Below are 17,758 nucleotides of genomic sequence, written 5' to 3' on the forward strand. Positions count from 1 at the left end.
CCAAAAGAAAAAGAATTCATTCCCTGCATGAGAAGCCAGGGGACCCTGGTCTCGCCAACAGGGAATGACCCACCAAAGAGATAAGAAATATCAAAGACACACAAATGCCGCTTTGCAAAGAATCGCCGAAAAAAATGTGATTCCACCAACAAAGTAGCAATACGCTGGCCTTCCAAGGACCAGCTTCTTCAGTATGAGCACGAGTCAACAGTTGCCCAGAGATCCCTCTGCTTAAACAGCCGAAAGCGCTGTGTATTCTTAGCAGAGAAATGGGGGCCAAACGAAGCACTGGGAACTCCGGTTCTCGAGCGTTCAATGAAACAAGAATTTCAGACCAGGGAACGAAAACGAGGTGCGTGGGCACCCTTACCGCCTCAGGAACAGGATCGGGATGCTTCGGTGATCAAAGGGAAATCCTGAATAATCGGCAGCCTTCTGAGCGTCTGCCGTACCTATATCCGGGTCCAAAACAGCATCGGAGTCACGTGGAGTGTGCTCTCACAAGGGACGCTGGGAAGTGTAGTTTCTTCCCTGACGGGACTGCCTGCTTGCTAGCATCATAAACGGGCAGTCAGTGCTTTACCGGTTTACGGAGCCTGACAATATCGATCCTATCGCTAGGGAGTGCCCCCCAACCTGAAATGTGTGGACCAAGAGTCTTCCTTAGACTTCAGCTATCTTAGCCCCCGGAGTAGAGGAGAAAAATTGATGGAGGAAGTTAGGATCGTGACCTCATCCGGCACCAGTCTTTTGAAAGGAGGTGAGTCTCCTGGAGGAGCTACATATCTGCCCCCGCGTTCTCTAAATATGAAAGAATGGATTTCTGCTTGATGGGAATATTAAGGCCCTTAACGTTTAGGGTAACAACTTTCACTGTGGAGTACGACATGGTATGAGATTATGGTGGACCTATTGTTCTCCTGGACTCGTGAGCCCTCATTCCATCCGTGTCGCCCCCTCCCGCCACTGTGCCTGTCCCCTCCAAAACAGTCTCCGCTCCCGCAACACCAACATTCAATATACCAGTTCCCCCCTCCCCTCCCTAACCCCAACTGAAATCCCCCCAAAATCCCCACATTGTCCAGAGCCCGCATTTCGCCCTCGCGTGCCCTTGGGAAGAAGAACTAAGAGGTGCATAATGTGGCACAAGCCCCATGGTCTCCCCGCTCCCAACTACCGCTCCCCCCACAGCTCCGCTTAAATTGTCAGCATTAGTTATCCCCTAAGAATTCAGGAGTCCTCCTGAGAAGATGTGTCTTTGAGTAAAGTCTCGAGAACCGTTTTCCTCTCCTGTGCCATGGTCGTAGGGTCTGGTTTCAGCACATGTTCTGTGAGATGCCTTCCCCGGACTCTCTGCCATCGCTCCCGGGGGTATTTGCGGCCAGTGTTGTCTGCTTCCTCCTCGGTCGGTTGCTCTAGGCCTAGCACTCTGCAAGCTTCTTGCAACGATTTGATTTGATAGAGTTTCCCTTGCCACTTGAAGATCAGCTGGAAGGGATGGCCCCAGGAGTACGCCACTCCCTGGTCCCGAAGGAACGTTGTCGCCATTCGAAACTCTCGTCTTTTTTGTAAGGTTATAAATGCCAGGTCCTGGTGTAAGGCCACTGGATGATCTTGATATTCGAGTGGTTGCTTCGCCCTTGCTTCTCGTAGTATACGTTCTTTGAGGGGGAAGTCTGGGAAGTAGGCCAAGATGTCCGGTGGAGGTGCTGGTACCTTTCTTCGCAAACCCACTCTATGTGCCCAGTCTATCCTGATATCAAAGTCTGGTGGGACCCCCAATATGTTCCGGAACAGCCCCTGCAGGTATTGAACAATGTCCGAGCCCTCTTTCCCAGATGGAACTCCCTCAACCCATATGTTGTTCCGTCTAGAACTAGTCTCAAGGTCCTCTGTGTGCGCCTGAAGATCGTTCTGCTGTGCCCGTAGTCATATCACCTCTTGTTGAAGCTGCTCCACTTCCTCATCCCTGTCCTGCTTGTGCTCTTCGATACTTGCCACTCGCTCCCCCACTGCCTCCACGTACCATCTGATTTCTTTGACATCTGTTGCAATTTCGCTCTTTAAAGTTTGAAAATCCTCCCTGAAGGTACGGAACAGCATCTCTAGAAAGGCGCAGGTGACAGCGGCTTCGCTCCCTCAGCTTTGTGCCCTAGTTGCGCGGTTGGAGATCCTCTGCTCTCTCCTCCGCTGGCCTGCGGGGTTATGATCAGCATTTCTTTGAGGGTCCGCTTTTTCTTTCCTCTCAACGAGGACATGATGACTGTTCCAAGCCGTTCCTACTCCGACGTCTACCCCATTCAGTTCTTGTCGTTATGCTATCGAGGTACCCTGTGGCATATGCACCTCCAGATCCGTGCCCTCTAATTGACAGTCCCTCTTGGTCTCCTCCTCGTTCCCACGCTAAAGTCTCACTTGGGTCTGACGCTTCGTACTTCTCTGGCTGCCAGGGGCTCTTTCGTCATGCCTGGCCGCCGGTCCCGGTTGACCGTCCTCACACCTCTTGGAATCTGGACACCCCTTCTCACGGGCCAGCTCCTCTCGGCCTATTCTGGTCAAGTCCTCCTATGGCGTCCCAGGGAGTGTCGTGCTAAACCGGTCCGCTTCACTTTTGCTTCTCCCCAGCCCTGATGCAGGGGGGCTCCAGACACTCCCCTCACTCTGGCCTTTGCTGCTTTCTACTCCGTGGGTGTTTACTCCCTTTCTGGTCAGCTGATGCTGGTGCCTCTCATACCGCCATTACAGCTACAGTCTTTAGCTAATGGCGGTGCCTCTCAGGCCGCCATTACAGCTACAGTCTTTAGGGATCCGAGCGTCGTCTTCAGCACCATCTGGTGCCGCTGCCTGAACAATTACCTGGGACGCTCGGAGGTAGGGCAGGATCACCGCTGCTCTCTCCCACTTTCTCGCGCCGCTGCGTATGTGTCCCTGAGAGGGATCGCCCGATCTCCCCTCTCTCCAGATGCACTGGCCAATGGCTCACGGGGCCTTGTATTTTCCTCCCTCATTCACTCCCCTGGTCCCTGCCAGACGAGCGTGCTGGCCATCATGCTGCTGCAGCTGTGGTGGCGCCCCAACTCCTCGGTAGCTTTTCCCCCCCACAGAGACGTACCACTTCTCGGTGGCAGTGCCGCTGGAGCCTCTGGAGCCGTGCGTGCACTTCTCAGTCGGGGCCCTGTCTGTCTCCCGGACCTCTTCCCCTTCACCTCCGGGCTCCGTTCCTGGAAACGTCTCCTCCGGTGCTCCGGCAGCTCGGATGCCGCAGCCGCCCACAGATAGGTGCCGGGTCTCGATACCCTGGGTTCCTGGTCTCACTTACAGGGATGCCTCCTCTACGATCAGGCCTCGATTGCTCCACCAGGAGCCGCCGCCATTTTCTCGCAGCGGGCCGGCTCCGCTTCTCTGGCCTTGCTCGCTCGTCAGTGGTCACCGGTGCACAAACTCCAGTCTCACCGGAGCACCATCAGCTCCGGAGCTCTCGTTACTCAAAAGTTGAGGGGCTTATTTATGAACCCTTGTGTTACTTTTGCGCTGCCGGTGCGTCACTTTTTTGTGACGCACCAGTGGCGTAAAAAAATGCACCATGTTGCGTCATATTTACAAAGTGACGCATCTAGGTAGATGCGTCACTTTATGAACCCCTGCGCCAAATTATACCTGCGCTAGGTATAATGTATGAAGGCAGGGCGTTTCGACGCAAGTAAGCCTTGTAGAAGTCACGCAGTGAAATCTATGAGATTTCACTGTGCCACTTCTAGGGCGCAAATGCGTCAATATCTTACGCCTGCCTTACAGCAGGCATAAGACTGATGCAGTTACATTAGAAATGGGACTTGCCCATGTGAAATGACCCGTTGCTGAAGTTGCGTCACTTTTGTGACACACTCCAGCAATGCGTCATTTTTGTGCCTACAGATACGTCAGAAAACTGATGTATCTGTAACTCTTTGTGACATGATGCATCATACTGTAAAAATGATGCATCATAGGTGTCGCAAGGAGGGCGCAATAAAAAGTGACGCATCGCTGTTTTCACGCAGCGATGCGTCACTTTTCATAAATGAGGCTCGGAGCGTTTCGGGGGATTTGCAGTGTTGTAGGAGCCAGAGAAGGGCGAACAGGAGCAGGGAGACGAGAACCACACGTCTTACCCACTCGCCATCTTGGCCATGCCCCTGACCCCCTAGTTTTTTGAGGAGTTGAACAGGGTGGTCAATGTACTGGCGAGCAGGCCCACAACTTCCTTGTAGAAGAAAACTGTGAGCTCATCCGGGTCCACTGCTTTGTTTGTTTGCATTGATATTATAGCTGCTAATGAACAAGTTACTTACCTTCGGTAACGCTTTTTCTGGTGGATACAGTATCTGCCTGTGGATTCCTCACCTTGTGAATATCCCCTGCACCAGCAACATTCGGAATTTTTTCGTAGCTCTCCACGCCGACGAGGACGACGTCACAGAAGCGCGGCTCCGCTGACGTCACTGGATCCATAAGAGGACCTCGTTGGCGTGATGACGTCAGTTCCGCCCTTTTTTTCCATGCCTTCGAGGCACACGGACGGACCGACAACAATATATATACAGTATACACAGTACATAGTATTCAAACCAACACACACAGTGTGAAGTCAATGCAGGAAAGCAAAAGAAATAACACACTTCCTTTGACAATAACAGATACATTTGTCACATTATCACTATTGTAGGTATACAAGGGTGGACAACGGGGAGGCGGGTGGGTCAGTGAGGAATCCACAGGCAGATACTGTATCCACCAGAAAAAGCGTTACCGAAGGTAAGTAACTTGTTCTTCTGATGGATACATCTGCCAGTGGATTCCTCACCTTGTGAATAGATTCCCACAGCAGTACCCACTCCCGGAGGAGGGTGTCCACCCTTCTATACCAAATGGTCCTGAAGGACGGAATGAGCAAAGTGTCCGTCCCTCCTCACCTCGGTATCTAAGCAGTAATGCTTCGCAAAGGTGTGGCGGGAGGCCCAAGTTGCCGCTCTACAAATGTCCTCCACAGGTACACCTCTAGATAAGGCAGATGTAGAAGACTTTGCCCTGGTAGAATGAGCTCTTATACCCTCTGGAGGTTCCTTACCGGCCAAAGAGTAACCGATCTTAATGCACAAGATAATCCATATGGAAAGGGTGTGCTTGTGCACCGCTCTGCCTTTCCTGCAGCCAATGAAGCCCATGAAGAGCTGGTCATCCACTCGAAAGTCTTTAGTTCTATCGAGGTAAAAACTCACCGCCCTTTTAGGGTCCAAGCGGTGAAGCCGCTCCTCCTCCTTGGAAGGGTGAGGGGGAGTGTTAGACCTGTCAGCCCTTTGGGTGGTCCCTCCTCATCATTATTTATTTTGTCCCACTTTTGCCTCAAACCCTGTTTGAATTTTTCCTTTTTGGGAACCACCAGACTTTTTCGTGTTGCTGCAGATTCAGGGAGCCATTTTAGCTACCCCTGAAACTTCTGTCTGAGGGCCTGGAGCACAAAATGGTGGCCACCTGTGACATCACCAGCATCCACTGGAACCTACCAGCACCTTCCAGAACATTCCAGGAGATTCCAGAACTCTGTGACAGTTGGAGACCGTTTAGAATGTTGGGAGGATAAGAGAGGCAGTTGGCAGTTGGAGCTGGCAGTTGGCACCTGACTGGTGAAGAGAGAGGAGCACAACAGTGAAGGAGGAAGGAGTGAAGCAGCAGGGGTGGAAACTTGTGCCTGGAGTGGGGTCCATAAACCCACCCTTGATACTTGTCCCTACTGATGGATCCCAGCCTATAGCCCTGTGTGGGAAGAAGACAGAAGAAACTTATCCTAAGGACCTGGACAGCAGGAACAGGCCTTAGAACCAAGAAAACAGCAAGATTCTGACCTGAGAACTGGTTTCCCTGGAGTCCGGCGTCGAGTAGCCTGAAGACCTGGAGCCCGAGGTGGAGAAGCGGCGCTGACTGAAGTAGCAGACGTCGTACCCGGAGCCGCCTGAGGTCGTGAGAGGGCGCCGACAGAGGTCGTGAGGAATACCAGAGGTCGAGGAGGAAGTGAACCGAGGTCGAGCGAGCGGCGTCATCGGAGGAGTGAAGTCCGCCCTCCGGAGTCGTCGGAGACCGAGGTAGAGGAGCACCGGAGGTCGGGAGTGAGGATCGCACTCCGGAGTCGCCCGGAGCCTGTGAGGAGGAGCACCGGAGGTCGGGGGTGAGGATCGCACCCCGGAGTCGCCGGAAGTCGACATCGAGGCCAGGCCGGCCGACGTCATCGGAGCCGAGAGCGCCATCGGACCGGAGCCGCCCGAAGTCGACATCGTGAAGAGACTGCCCGACGCCGTCGAATCGGAGGTCGAGATCGAACCGAGGCCACCGACATCGGACCGGAACCGCCTGCCGGCGTCGTCAAAGAACTGACATTGTGCCGAGGCCGCCGAGACCGAACCGGAACCGCCTCACGGCGTCGACACGACTCCAGCGGCGTCGGAACATCAGAAAAAGGGCAGTAAGTGGAGTAGAGGGCGCCTAAGGCCCTGTGGAGACCTGAGAGACTGCTCTAAGGGGCTAGGGAGGTGCTGAAACCCACCTGACTGTGCCTGGGGTGAACTGGGACTAACCTAGAGAGGTTGTGTGGAGAGAGAAAGCCAGGGAGTAGCCCCCCTCAAGCCTTCCACAACCCTACAAGCTGTGCCTGGGCCATATCAGCCCTTAAGAATTGAAGTGTCATCTGATTACATGAGTGTTGCTGTATACTTTTAATTATTTATTGGGGATACTGTATTTATTGAGTTTTTACCTATTTATTGCTGCACTATATTTATAGGTCCACAGGACTTGATGGTGTACAATATTTATTGGTACAGTATTTATTGCCTCAAAGTATTTAATTGTCTGTATATATTGCACTTGTATTTATGCCCTGTTATTTATGATCACCCCTATTTATTTCATCAAACAGCCAGTATTTATTTGACCTGCACTATTTAAATTTGTATATTGTGATTGTCTTATTTATTTTTCCAATCAGCAACTAAGAGAAAAAGATAAAGAAGAATATTTTCATAATTTTTACGGTGTAGAGTCGTTTTTGGAACGGATGCACGCATGGTTATTGTATGGGTATATTGTATGCTTAGCACTGTGCCTGTTTCCTGACCACTCGAGCCAAGCTACCACAGTGTGTTCGGGGAGTCCACCACCACCCTGCGGAGTGGGAGTGGGCTGTTTCCAACATAAATTGGTGTTCAGCGGTGGGATAGAGCTGTGCCTACATATACTCAACAATAACTGTGGGTAGTCCATAGGCCTACACCGGGAGTTTTCTCACAGCGGCCTTCCTAATTGTGGGTTTTTGTTTTTTCCAAATTTACTCTGGTGGTGGGAGGAGGTATTACTAAAAGTACCACCCTACATTGTTACTGCACAAAACCTGTCCTCTAACCTGAGTGGGCAAGATGGAGTTTGTACTAGAGAATCTAGAAACGTACACTGTGGCCCAACTCAGGGAGTTTTGCCAGCGGGAGGGGGTGTACTGTCCCCCAGGAGCAAAGAAGGGTGCACTCCAAACCAGCTTAAGGGCTTGGGGGGAGGCACGCCGAGAAAGCAAGGCTGAGGAGGAAGACAGGGATGGAGAGCCTGACCCCGAGGGGGCTGAGATGTACCAACCTGAGGTGGGGAACCTGTCAGCAGGGCCCAGGACACTTTCTAGGAAGGGCAGCACTGTCTCTAGCGGGGGCTTATCCAGCGTGGAGTTAGCAGATCGGAGAGAGAAAAGACAGCTCACATGGGATTTAGCAAAGCTGGAGAAGGAGAAGGAGGAACAGAGGTTGGCTCATGAGACGGAGAAAGAGAGGATGGCTCATGAGATAAGACTGAAAGAGATAGAGCTTCAGATCTTAAGAATTGGGGCACCAACTGTTCCTAATGGTGGCAGCAAAGACCAAGAAATCACCAGGGAATCCAAACCTTACCTGCCAAAGGACATAGTAGCTAGCTATGGGGCGGGTGACGACATCGCCAAGTGGCTAGCAGCCTATGAGGTCTCGTTGAGGGCCCATGGGGTTCCAGTGAAGTATTGGGGAGGAGGATTGTATAGGTACATGCCTCCAGCTGGTAGGGATGCTTTATTGGCCCTCGAAGAGGATGAGCAGACCCACTACCCCACCATGAAACTGGCGCTCATCAGAAAGTTTGGACTAACACCTGAAAAGTACAGACAGAAGTTCAGGGGTAGTCACAAGCTGGGCACACAGAATTGGGTGGACTTCCTGGACTATGCAAAGAAGGCACTGGAAGGTTGGATTCAGGGCAGTGAAGTAAGGAACTACGAGGAGTTGTTCGACCTAGTACTGAAGGAACACCTACTCGAGAAATGTTTCCCTGAACTGCGGCAACACCTGGTGGATAGCAAGCTGACCAGCCCCCGGAAGCTTGCTGAGGAGGCGGACATTTGGGCTAGTACCCGGGTGTCCACAAGGGGGACTGGAGGGGATACTCAAAAGGCCGGACAGGGCGCCCCCCAGAAGAAAGAGGGAGGGGAAAAGAAAAAGGAGTTCTCCAAAGGCCCCCAAAATAACTTCCAAGGGAAGGGAGCAGGATTCACCTCTAAGGCTAACCCACCCAGAAACCCTAATCCTGGCCAGAGTCAGCAGCCAAGGGTTGTCCATTGCTATGAGTGCGGTAGCGTTGGACACTATAAAGGAGATCCGAAGTGTCAGAAACGATCACCCCCTCCCACTGGAGGAAAGCCCCCCGGAGTAGCTAGTGTAGTGCTCGGGGAGGAGATGCCCTTAACTAAGGGAAGGGAGTGGGCGGGTGTCACTTTAGTGTCCCTGGGAGAACGGGAGATGGTTCCTAAGATCCAGGTGCCCGCAAATACCGCAAAGTATGGGCAGTGGATCACCATCAACGGCCAAAGAGGGGAGGCTCTGAGAGACACAGGAGCCAGTATGACTATGGTGCGTAGCCAGCTGGTGTCTCCAGAGCAGGTAATTCCCGATGTACTCCACCCAGCTGCGATGGCTGACGGCAGAACAGGTCACTATCCCGTGGCCGAGGTTCCCTTTGAATGGGGGGGGGTTGCAGGTTCACTTCGAGTTGCCGTAAGCCCTGCCGTGCCAGTCGATTGTCTGCTGGGCAATGACATGGAGCACAACGCTTGGAAGGAGGTGGAATACCGGACTCACACCGAGATGCTGGGTACACCTGACTGGGCCTGTGTTAGCACAAGGTCCGAGACTACCCGAAGAGGGAGTTCATTCCGGCTGGAGCCTGGAACAAAGGCCCAGCCAGCTGCCAGTCAAGGGAAGAACCGAGGACAGGAGGAGCCTGCCTCGGCGTCTCCACCCCGTAGGACGGATAGGCCACCGGAGGTGGTGGACCAGGAGTCTGCGGAGGGGGACGTTACCAACCTGGAGGACCTACCCATCCCGGCCGAGTGGCACGTGGAGGGAGGCCCGTCCAGGGAGGAGTTCTGCCAGGGCCAGAGGGAGTGCCCTACCCTTGAGGGGCTGAGGCGACAGGCCGAAGCCCAGGCAGCAGGGAACGTTGAAGGGAACTACAGTGTTTACTGGGAGGATGGCCTCCTCTACAGTGAACCCAAGGCACCCCTACATGGATCGTCACGAGCCTTGGTAGTTCCTCAACGTTATCGAGCCTTCCTTTTGGAGTTGGCTCACGAGATACCATTGGCAGGACACCTGGGGCAAGACAAGACCTTCGCCCGTCTTGTCCCACACTTTTATTGGCCTCAGATGAAAGTGTCGTCCGATACCTACTGCCGGACATGTGTGTCTTGCCAAGCCAGTGGGAAAACAGGGGTGAAGCTGAAAGCTCCCCTGGAACCACTTCCTGTCGTTAGCACCCCCTTTGAAAGGGTGGGCATCGACATTGTGGGTCCATTAGATCCTCCGACTACAGCTGGTCACAGGTTTATCCTGGTTCTGGTGGATCATGCCACACGGTACCCAGAGGCAATACCTCTGAGGACCATAACAGCACCTGTTGTGGCAAGGGCCCTGATGGGAATCTTTACCCGAGTGGGTTTTCCCAAGGAAGTTGTGTCCGACAGGGGGACCAACTTCATGTCAGCGTATATGCGGGCAATGTGGAAGGAGTGTGGAGTGACCTACCGGTTCACGACTCCTTACCACCCCCAGACCAATGGTCTGGTGGAGAGGTTTAATAAAACCTTGAAAGGCATGATCAGAAGTCTGCCTGAAAGCCTGCGGAGGAAATGGGACGTCCTCCTACCCTGTTTACTTTTTTCATACAGGGAAGTGCCACAGAAGGGAGTGGGCTTCAGCCCCTTCGAGCTTCTGTATGGGCACCCTGTACGTGGACCTCTTAACCTGGTGAAAGACGGATGGGAAAGAACTCCCAGAAAGCTCCCCCAGGATGTGGTGAGCTACATGCTGGCCTTCCGGAGCCAAATGGCTAAGTTGTGGAAGCAAGCTTCTGACAACTTGGAAGCCAGCCAAGCAGTGATGAAGGCGTGGTATGACCACAACGCTCACCCGGTGGAGTTGGAGCCTGGCCAGAAGGTGTGGGTGATCGAACCAGGAGAGCTTAGCGCCCTCCAGGATCGCTGGTCAGGACCCTTTGAGGTGTTGGAGAAGAAGGGTAAGGCTACCTACTTGGTGGACCTGAAGACCCCTCGTCAGCCCCTGCGGGTGCTGCATGCCAACCGCCTCAAACCCCACCACGAGAGGCCCGAAGTCATCTTGATGATGGTGACTGACGGAGGAGAGGACGTGGAAAGCGAGCCTCTCCCTGATCTGTTTGCGTCTCAGGAAAAGGATGGGTCGGTGGAGGGAGTGATTCTCTCCCCATCTCTAACTCCTGAACAGCAGGAGGACTGTCGCCAGGCCCTGGGGCAGTACTCTGCGTTGTTCTCCCTTGTCCCGGGTAGGACTCACCTGTGCGTCCATGACGTGGACACAGGAGACAGCCCACCTGTGAAGTCCAAGATCTACCGGATGTCAGACAAGGTGAAGGCCAGCATTCATAGTGAAGTCACTAAGATGCTGGAGCTAGGAGTGATTGAACCTTCTAGCAGCCCCTGGTCCAGTCCGGTGGTGTTAGTACCGAAAGCTGCACCACCGGGTGCCCAACCAGAACTGAGGTTCTGTGTGGACTACCGGGGACTGAATTCAGTGACAAAAACTGATGCTCATCCGATCCCTAGGGCGGATGAATTGATTGACCGGCTGGGAGCTGCCCAATATTTAAGTACCTTTGACCTTACTTCAGGGTACTGGCAGATCTCTTTGACTGATGGAGCAAGGGAAAGGTCAGCCTTCTCCACGCCCAATGGCCACTACCAGTTCTGTGTGATGCCCTTTGGGCTCAAGAACGCACCTGCCACGTTTCAGCGCCTGGTAAACCAGATCCTCACCGGAATGGAGAGTTTCTCTGCTGCTTATCTGGATGACATAGCCGTCTTCAGTAACAGCTGGGAGGATCACTTGCGTCACCTGCAAGCTGTTCTCCAGGCCCTGAGACAAGCTGGATTGACGATCAAGGCCAGCAAGTGCCAGATCGGGCAGGGGTCGGTAGTGTACCTTGGACACTTGGTGGGTAGGGGAACGGTGCAACCCCTCCAGGCGAAGATCGAGGCCATCATGGCCTGGGAACCCCCCAAGACACAGACTGAGGTCCGAGCATTTTTGGGCCTCACGGGATATTACCGCCGCTTCGTGAAGGGGTACGGTACCATCGTAGCCCCCCTCACGGAGCTCACGTCCAAGAAACAACCTCGACGGGTAGTCTGGACGGAGGCTTGTCAGCAAGCCTTTGAGAAATTGAAGAAAGCCATGTGCGAGGCCCCGGTCTTAAGGGCCCCAGACTTTTCCAAGAAGTTCATTGTCCAGACAGATGCATCAGAACATGGCATTGGGGCAGTGTTATCGCAACTCAACGAAGAGGGTCTGGATCAACCCGTGGTCTTCCTATCCAGGAGACTACTTCCCAGGGAACAGAAGTGGAGTGCAATAGAGCGTGAAGCCTTTGCAGTGGTATGGGCTCTGAAGAAGTTGCGGCCATACCTGTTTGGCTCGCACTTCCTGGTTCAGACCGACCACAGACCCCTTCGCTGGCTGATGCAGATGAAGGGGGAGAATCCCAAGTTGTTGAGGTGGTCTATTTCCCTACAGGGGATGGACTTTCAGGTGGAACATCGGCCTGGAGTGGACCACGCCAATGCAGACGGTCTCTCAAGGTATTTCCGCCTTAGTGATGAGAACTCCCAAGGGGTTGGGTAGCTCTCCCCACTTTCAGCTGGGGGGGACGCGTGTTAGACCTGTCAGCCCTTTGGGTGGTCCCTCCTCATCATTATTTATTTTGTCCCACTTTTGCCTCAAACCCTGTTTGAATTTTTCCTTTTTGGGAACCACCAGACTTTTTCGTGTTGCTGCAGATTCAGGGAGCCATTTTAGCTACCCCTGAAACTTCTGTCTGAGGGCCTGGAGCACAAAATGGTGGCCACCTGTGACATCACCAGCATCCACTGGAACCTACCAGCACCTTCCAGAACATTCCAGGAGATTCCAGAACTCTGTGACAGTTGGAGACCGTTTAGAATGTTGGGAGGATAAGAGAGGCAGTTGGCAGTTGGAGCTGGCAGTTGGCACCTGACTGGTGAAGAGAGAGGAGCACAACAGTGAAGGAGGAAGGAGTGAAGCAGCAGGGGTGGAAACTTGTGCCTGGAGTGGGGTCCATAAACCCACCCTTGATACTTGTCCCTACTGATGGATCCCAGCCTATAGCCCTGTGTGGGAAGAAGACAGAAGAAACTTATCCTAAGGACCTGGACAGCAGGAACAGGCCTTAGAACCAAGAAAACAGCAAGATTCTGACCTGAGAACTGGTTTCCCTGGAGTCCGGCGTCGAGTAGCCTGAAGACCTGGAGCCCGAGGTGGAGAAGCGGCGCTGACTGAAGTAGCAGACGTCGTACCCGGAGCCGCCTGAGGTCGTGAGAGGGCGCCGACAGAGGTCGTGAGGAATACCAGAGGTCGAGGAGGAAGTGAACCGAGGTCGAGCGAGCGGCGTCATCGGAGGAGTGAAGTCCGCCCTCCGGAGTCGTCGGAGACCGAGGTAGAGGAGCACCGGAGGTCGGGAGTGAGGATCGCACTCCGGAGTCGCCCGGAGCCTGTGAGGAGGAGCACCGGAGGTCGGGGGTGAGGATCGCACCCCGGAGTCGCCGGAAGTCGACATCGAGGCCAGGCCGGCCGACGTCATCGGAGCCGAGAGCGCCATCGGACCGGAGCCGCCCGAAGTCGACATCGTGAAGAGACTGCCCGACGCCGTCGAATCGGAGGTCGAGATCGAACCGAGGCCACCGACATCGGACCGGAACCGCCTGCCGGCGTCGTCAAAGAACTGACATTGTGCCGAGGCCGCCGAGACCGAACCGGAACCGCCTCACGGCGTCGACACGACTCCAGCGGCGTCGGAACATCAGAAAAAGGGCAGTAAGTGGAGTAGAGGGCGCCTAAGGCCCTGTGGAGACCTGAGAGACTGCTCTAAGGGGCTAGGGAGGTGCTGAAACCCACCTGACTGTGCCTGGGGTGAACTGGGACTAACCTAGAGAGGTTGTGTGGAGAGAGAAAGCCAGGGAGTAGCCCCCCTCAAGCCTTCCACAACCCTACAAGCTGTGCCTGGGCCATATCAGCCCTTAAGAATTGAAGTGTCATCTGATTACATGAGTGTTGCTGTATACTTTTAATTATTTATTGGGGATACTGTATTTATTGAGTTTTTACCTATTTATTGCTGCACTATATTTATAGGTCCACAGGACTTGATGGTGTACAATATTTATTGGTACAGTATTTATTGCCTCAAAGTATTTAATTGTCTGTATATATTGCACTTGTATTTATGCCCTGTTATTTATGATCACCCCTATTTATTTCATCAAACAGCCAGTATTTATTTGACCTGCACTATTTAAATTTGTATATTGTGATTGTCTTATTTATTTTTCCAATCAGCAACTAAGAGAAAAAGATAAAGAAGAATATTTTCATAATTTTTACGGTGTAGAGTCGTTTTTGGAACGGATGCACGCATGGTTATTGTATGGGTATATTGTATGCTTAGCACTGTGCCTGTTTCCTGACCACTCGAGCCAAGCTACCACAGTGTGTTCGGGGAGTCCACCACCACCCTGCGGAGTGGGAGTGGGCTGTTTCCAACAGGGAGGATAGAAGGTAGGAAGGGTAATGGACTGCCCCAGATGGAAAGGAGTTACCACCTTAGGCAGAAAAGCAGCCCTGGTCCGGAGTACCATTCTTTCAGCATGAATGGTCAAGAACGGGGGTTTCGAACTCAGAGCTTGAAGCTCACTTACCCTCCTTGCCAAGGTAATGGCAATGAGAAAAACTGTTTTAAAAGACAATAGCCTTAAGGGACACTTGTGCAAGGGTTCAAAGGGAGAACCCATCAAGTAAGTTAAGACAAGATTTAAGTCCCATTGAGGCGCAATAAATGGAGTGGGCGGAAATTTGTTGGTAAGGCCCTTAATGAACCGTAATACAATAGGTGATTTAAACAAAGATGGCTGATCCGGTAAGCAAAGGACTGCTGACAAAGCCGATAAATAACCCTTCATAGTAGCTACAGCAAAGCCTTGCTGAGCTAGAGAGAGAGCAAACTGAAGGATGTTGGATAAACGAGCCCTTAAAGGGTCAATAGACTTCTACCCACACCAAAGGACAAATTTGGACCACCTATAGGAATAGATAGACTTGGTGGAGTGATGCCTGGCAGACAAAATCACGTCTACCACGTCAGGCGGGAGCGAAAAAGAATTCAGGTTGCCCCGTTCAATCTCCAGGCATGAAGGTGTAAGCTCCAGAGGTGGGGGTGTAGAACCTGCCCCTGCGACTGCGAGAGGAGATCTGCCCTGAGAGGGAGACGGAGCGGAGGGCAAGAGCAGAGATGGAGAAGATCTGTATACCACACCCTTCTCAGCCAATCCAGGGCGATCAATATGACTTGGGCCCGGTCTTGGCGAATCTTCCTTAGAACCTGAGGAATCAAGGGTATGGGAGGAAATGCGTAAAGGAGACGAGAGTCCCATCTCAACTGAAACGCGTCCCCCAAAGATCCCTGCATCGGATACTGGAGACTGCAGAATGACGGGCAGTGAGCATTCTCGAGAGTGGCAAACAGGTCCACCCGAGGATTTCCCCATGTCTGAAAGACGTGATGAACCACCTCCGGATGGAGCCTCCACTCGTGGTCGGCAGAGAACTGCTGACTGAGACTGTCTGCACGCACATTCAGAACTCCGGCCAGATGATTTGCCATCAGACAACTCTGATGATCCTGAACCCAGGACCAGAGACGCAGAGCCTCTCTGCAGAGACAATGAAATGAAATGAATGAAATGAAAATAATTTTTGTTAAGCGCGAACAGCTGCCCTGAGGCGTCCAGGCGCTAGGGAATAGAATGAACCTTCTACTGAAGTTGATCACAGGGAATAAGTTTGTTTTTAATTAAAAAGGAAGGTTTTTAATTGTTTACAAAAGGTTAGTAGGTTGGAATTGGACCTTAAATGTAGGGGGAGAGAGTTCCACAGTTTGGATGCATTGTAGGAGAAAGTTCGACCTCCTGCTCTGGATCTTCTTATCTGCGGGACCGCGGCCAGGAAGGCTTGAGAGGAGCGAAGCTCTTTCATGGGATGGTAGGGAGTGACCAGGGAATGGTTAATTACAGGGCCAGATTTCCAGAAGGCTTGGTGGATGATGCACATGGCCTTGAATTTAATTATTTCCCTAACAGGAAGCCAGTGCAAAGTTTTTAATCCCGGCCCTATCGGGGTTCTGCGGGGGATTCCAAGAAGTGTACGGGCTGCACAGTTCTGGATCCGCTGTAGTTTGTTCAGGCAGTATTCAGGAGCCCCTAAATACAGGGCGTTGCTAAAGTCAATACGAGACTGAATCAAGCCCTGGATGACTACCTGTTTGGCCTCGAAAGGTAAAAGTGGGAGAATTTTTTTCATCATCCTGATGAGGCCGAAACATGTTGCTGATAGTTTGGTGACTTGTGTATTGAATGTTAGGGATTTATCTAGCCATTTTCCGAGACTTTTTATGTTATCTCTGGGTGCGGGGGGGCACCTAGGCTGGGGGGCCACAGTAGCTTTAAGGTGGAGGGGGCCGATGGACCGAGGAGCATAAGCTCGGTTTTATCCCCATTGAGCTTTAAGCATGACTTCGTCATCCAGCTCTTTACCTGCTCCAAACAGGGTATCAAGCTGGTCTGTGCTTGCTGACTGTTCTTATGCGCAAGGGAGACCACTAGCTGGGTGTCGTCCGCATAAGTGACGATCTTAATGCCATGCGGACGGACAATCCCTGCCAATGGTCTCATGTATGCGTTGAATAACGTGGGGCTTAATGAGGAGCCCTGCGGTACCCCACATTCCAGAGGCTTGCTTGAGGAGACTGAGGCTCCTTCAAAGACTCGGAAGGTGCGGTCTTTTAGAAAAGACTTGAGCCAGGCTAGGGCTTCTCCTGTTATTCCTAAGCTCAGGAGGCGGTGAAGGAGGATTTTATGATTCACCGTATCAAAGGCGGCGCTCAGGTCAAGGAGGATCACTGCCACTGATCCCCCCTGATCTAGGATCCGCCTCGCTTCCCCTGTAACTGCCACCAAAGCCGTCTCCGTACCATGTTTGGGACGAAAGCCCGTCTGGGTGGTGTCAAGCAGATGGTTGCTCTTGAAAAACTTGGTTAGAAAGGTGTTAATGTGTTTTTCGAGGACTTTGCTTGCCCAAGGGAGCAGTGAGATAGGGCGATATCTGTTAAGGTTGCCAGGATCGAGGTTGGGTTTCTTCACGAGTGCTCGAACCCTGGCATGTTTCCAAATTAGTGGAACTGTACTGGTGGCTATCGAGGAGTTCAGTAACTCCAGTAATGTGGGAAGAATCACCTGGCTAGCCGAGACTAGCGTATTCGGTGGTGCAGGGTCGCATGGGGAGACAGATTTTATTTGATGCATCAGAGACTCGAGTGTTACTGCGTCTAACTGTGGGAAGTGGGCTAAAATGTTGTGAGGCGATTCCTCTACTTCAGCTGCTGAATAATAGCCTTGGAAGAGTGGGTCCGAATCAATGTCCAGAAAAGATGTATAGATTTTATTTACCTTGAGGAAGAAGAAATCAGCCAGATCATTACATCGGGAGGGTACATTAGGGTTAACGATTGGTGGGGGTGGAAGCGTAGTTAGGCTTTTTACCGTTTGGTACATTTCTTTGAATTTACATTTGGCCGACATTATTTTGTCATTGTAATAAATTGATTGTGTCAGTTTTATTGCCGATTTGTAGGCTCCAATGGACTCCCTGTAAGTGGATTTGTCTGTAACAGCGTAGCTCAAGCGTCACTTCCTTTCCAGCCTCTTACAGATGCGCTTTTTGTCTCTAAGTTCTTCTGAGTACCAGGGCGCTGTTTTCTGATGTCTCTTTGAACTGGTAGTGCAGGGAGGTAATATAGAGTCTAGTGAATTCGTGATCCAATTGTCGTACTCACTATTACCTTTAGAGGGATCGCCGTTGAGCACAGGCCTAGTTTTGGTAAGAATGTTGGTCCAGTCGTCCATACGTAATTTGGACCAATTCCTCATTCTGCGGGGGATGTAGGAGGGTGGTACGGATTTGTGCGTTGTCCAGGTGAGTGGGATCAGAAAGTGATCAGTCCATGGAAGACGACTGATAGTGCCAATTGTTAACTGTGTGCAGTTACTGAATACAGAGTCCAG

At 52.3% G+C, this 17,758-nt stretch overlaps 1 long non-coding RNA gene across 1 annotated transcript in view; it reads left to right on the forward strand.

Annotated features, from left to right (window-relative positions):
- Positions 1 to 582: 582 nt before the first annotated feature.
- The window catches only part of LOC146799252 (uncharacterized), a 29,282-nt gene continuing 12,106 nt past the window's right edge, over positions 583 to 17,758 (forward strand). The window contains exon 1 of the long non-coding RNA XR_014969252.1: positions 583 to 760. This is a non-coding gene — a long non-coding RNA (uncharacterized LOC146799252). The remainder of the gene's footprint in view (positions 761 to 17,758) is intronic.

This window comes from Triturus cristatus, chromosome 9, assembly GCF_964204655.1.
Source record: "Triturus cristatus chromosome 9, aTriCri1.1, whole genome shotgun sequence".
NCBI classification, from domain to species: domain Eukaryota; kingdom Metazoa; phylum Chordata; class Amphibia; order Caudata; family Salamandridae; genus Triturus; species Triturus cristatus.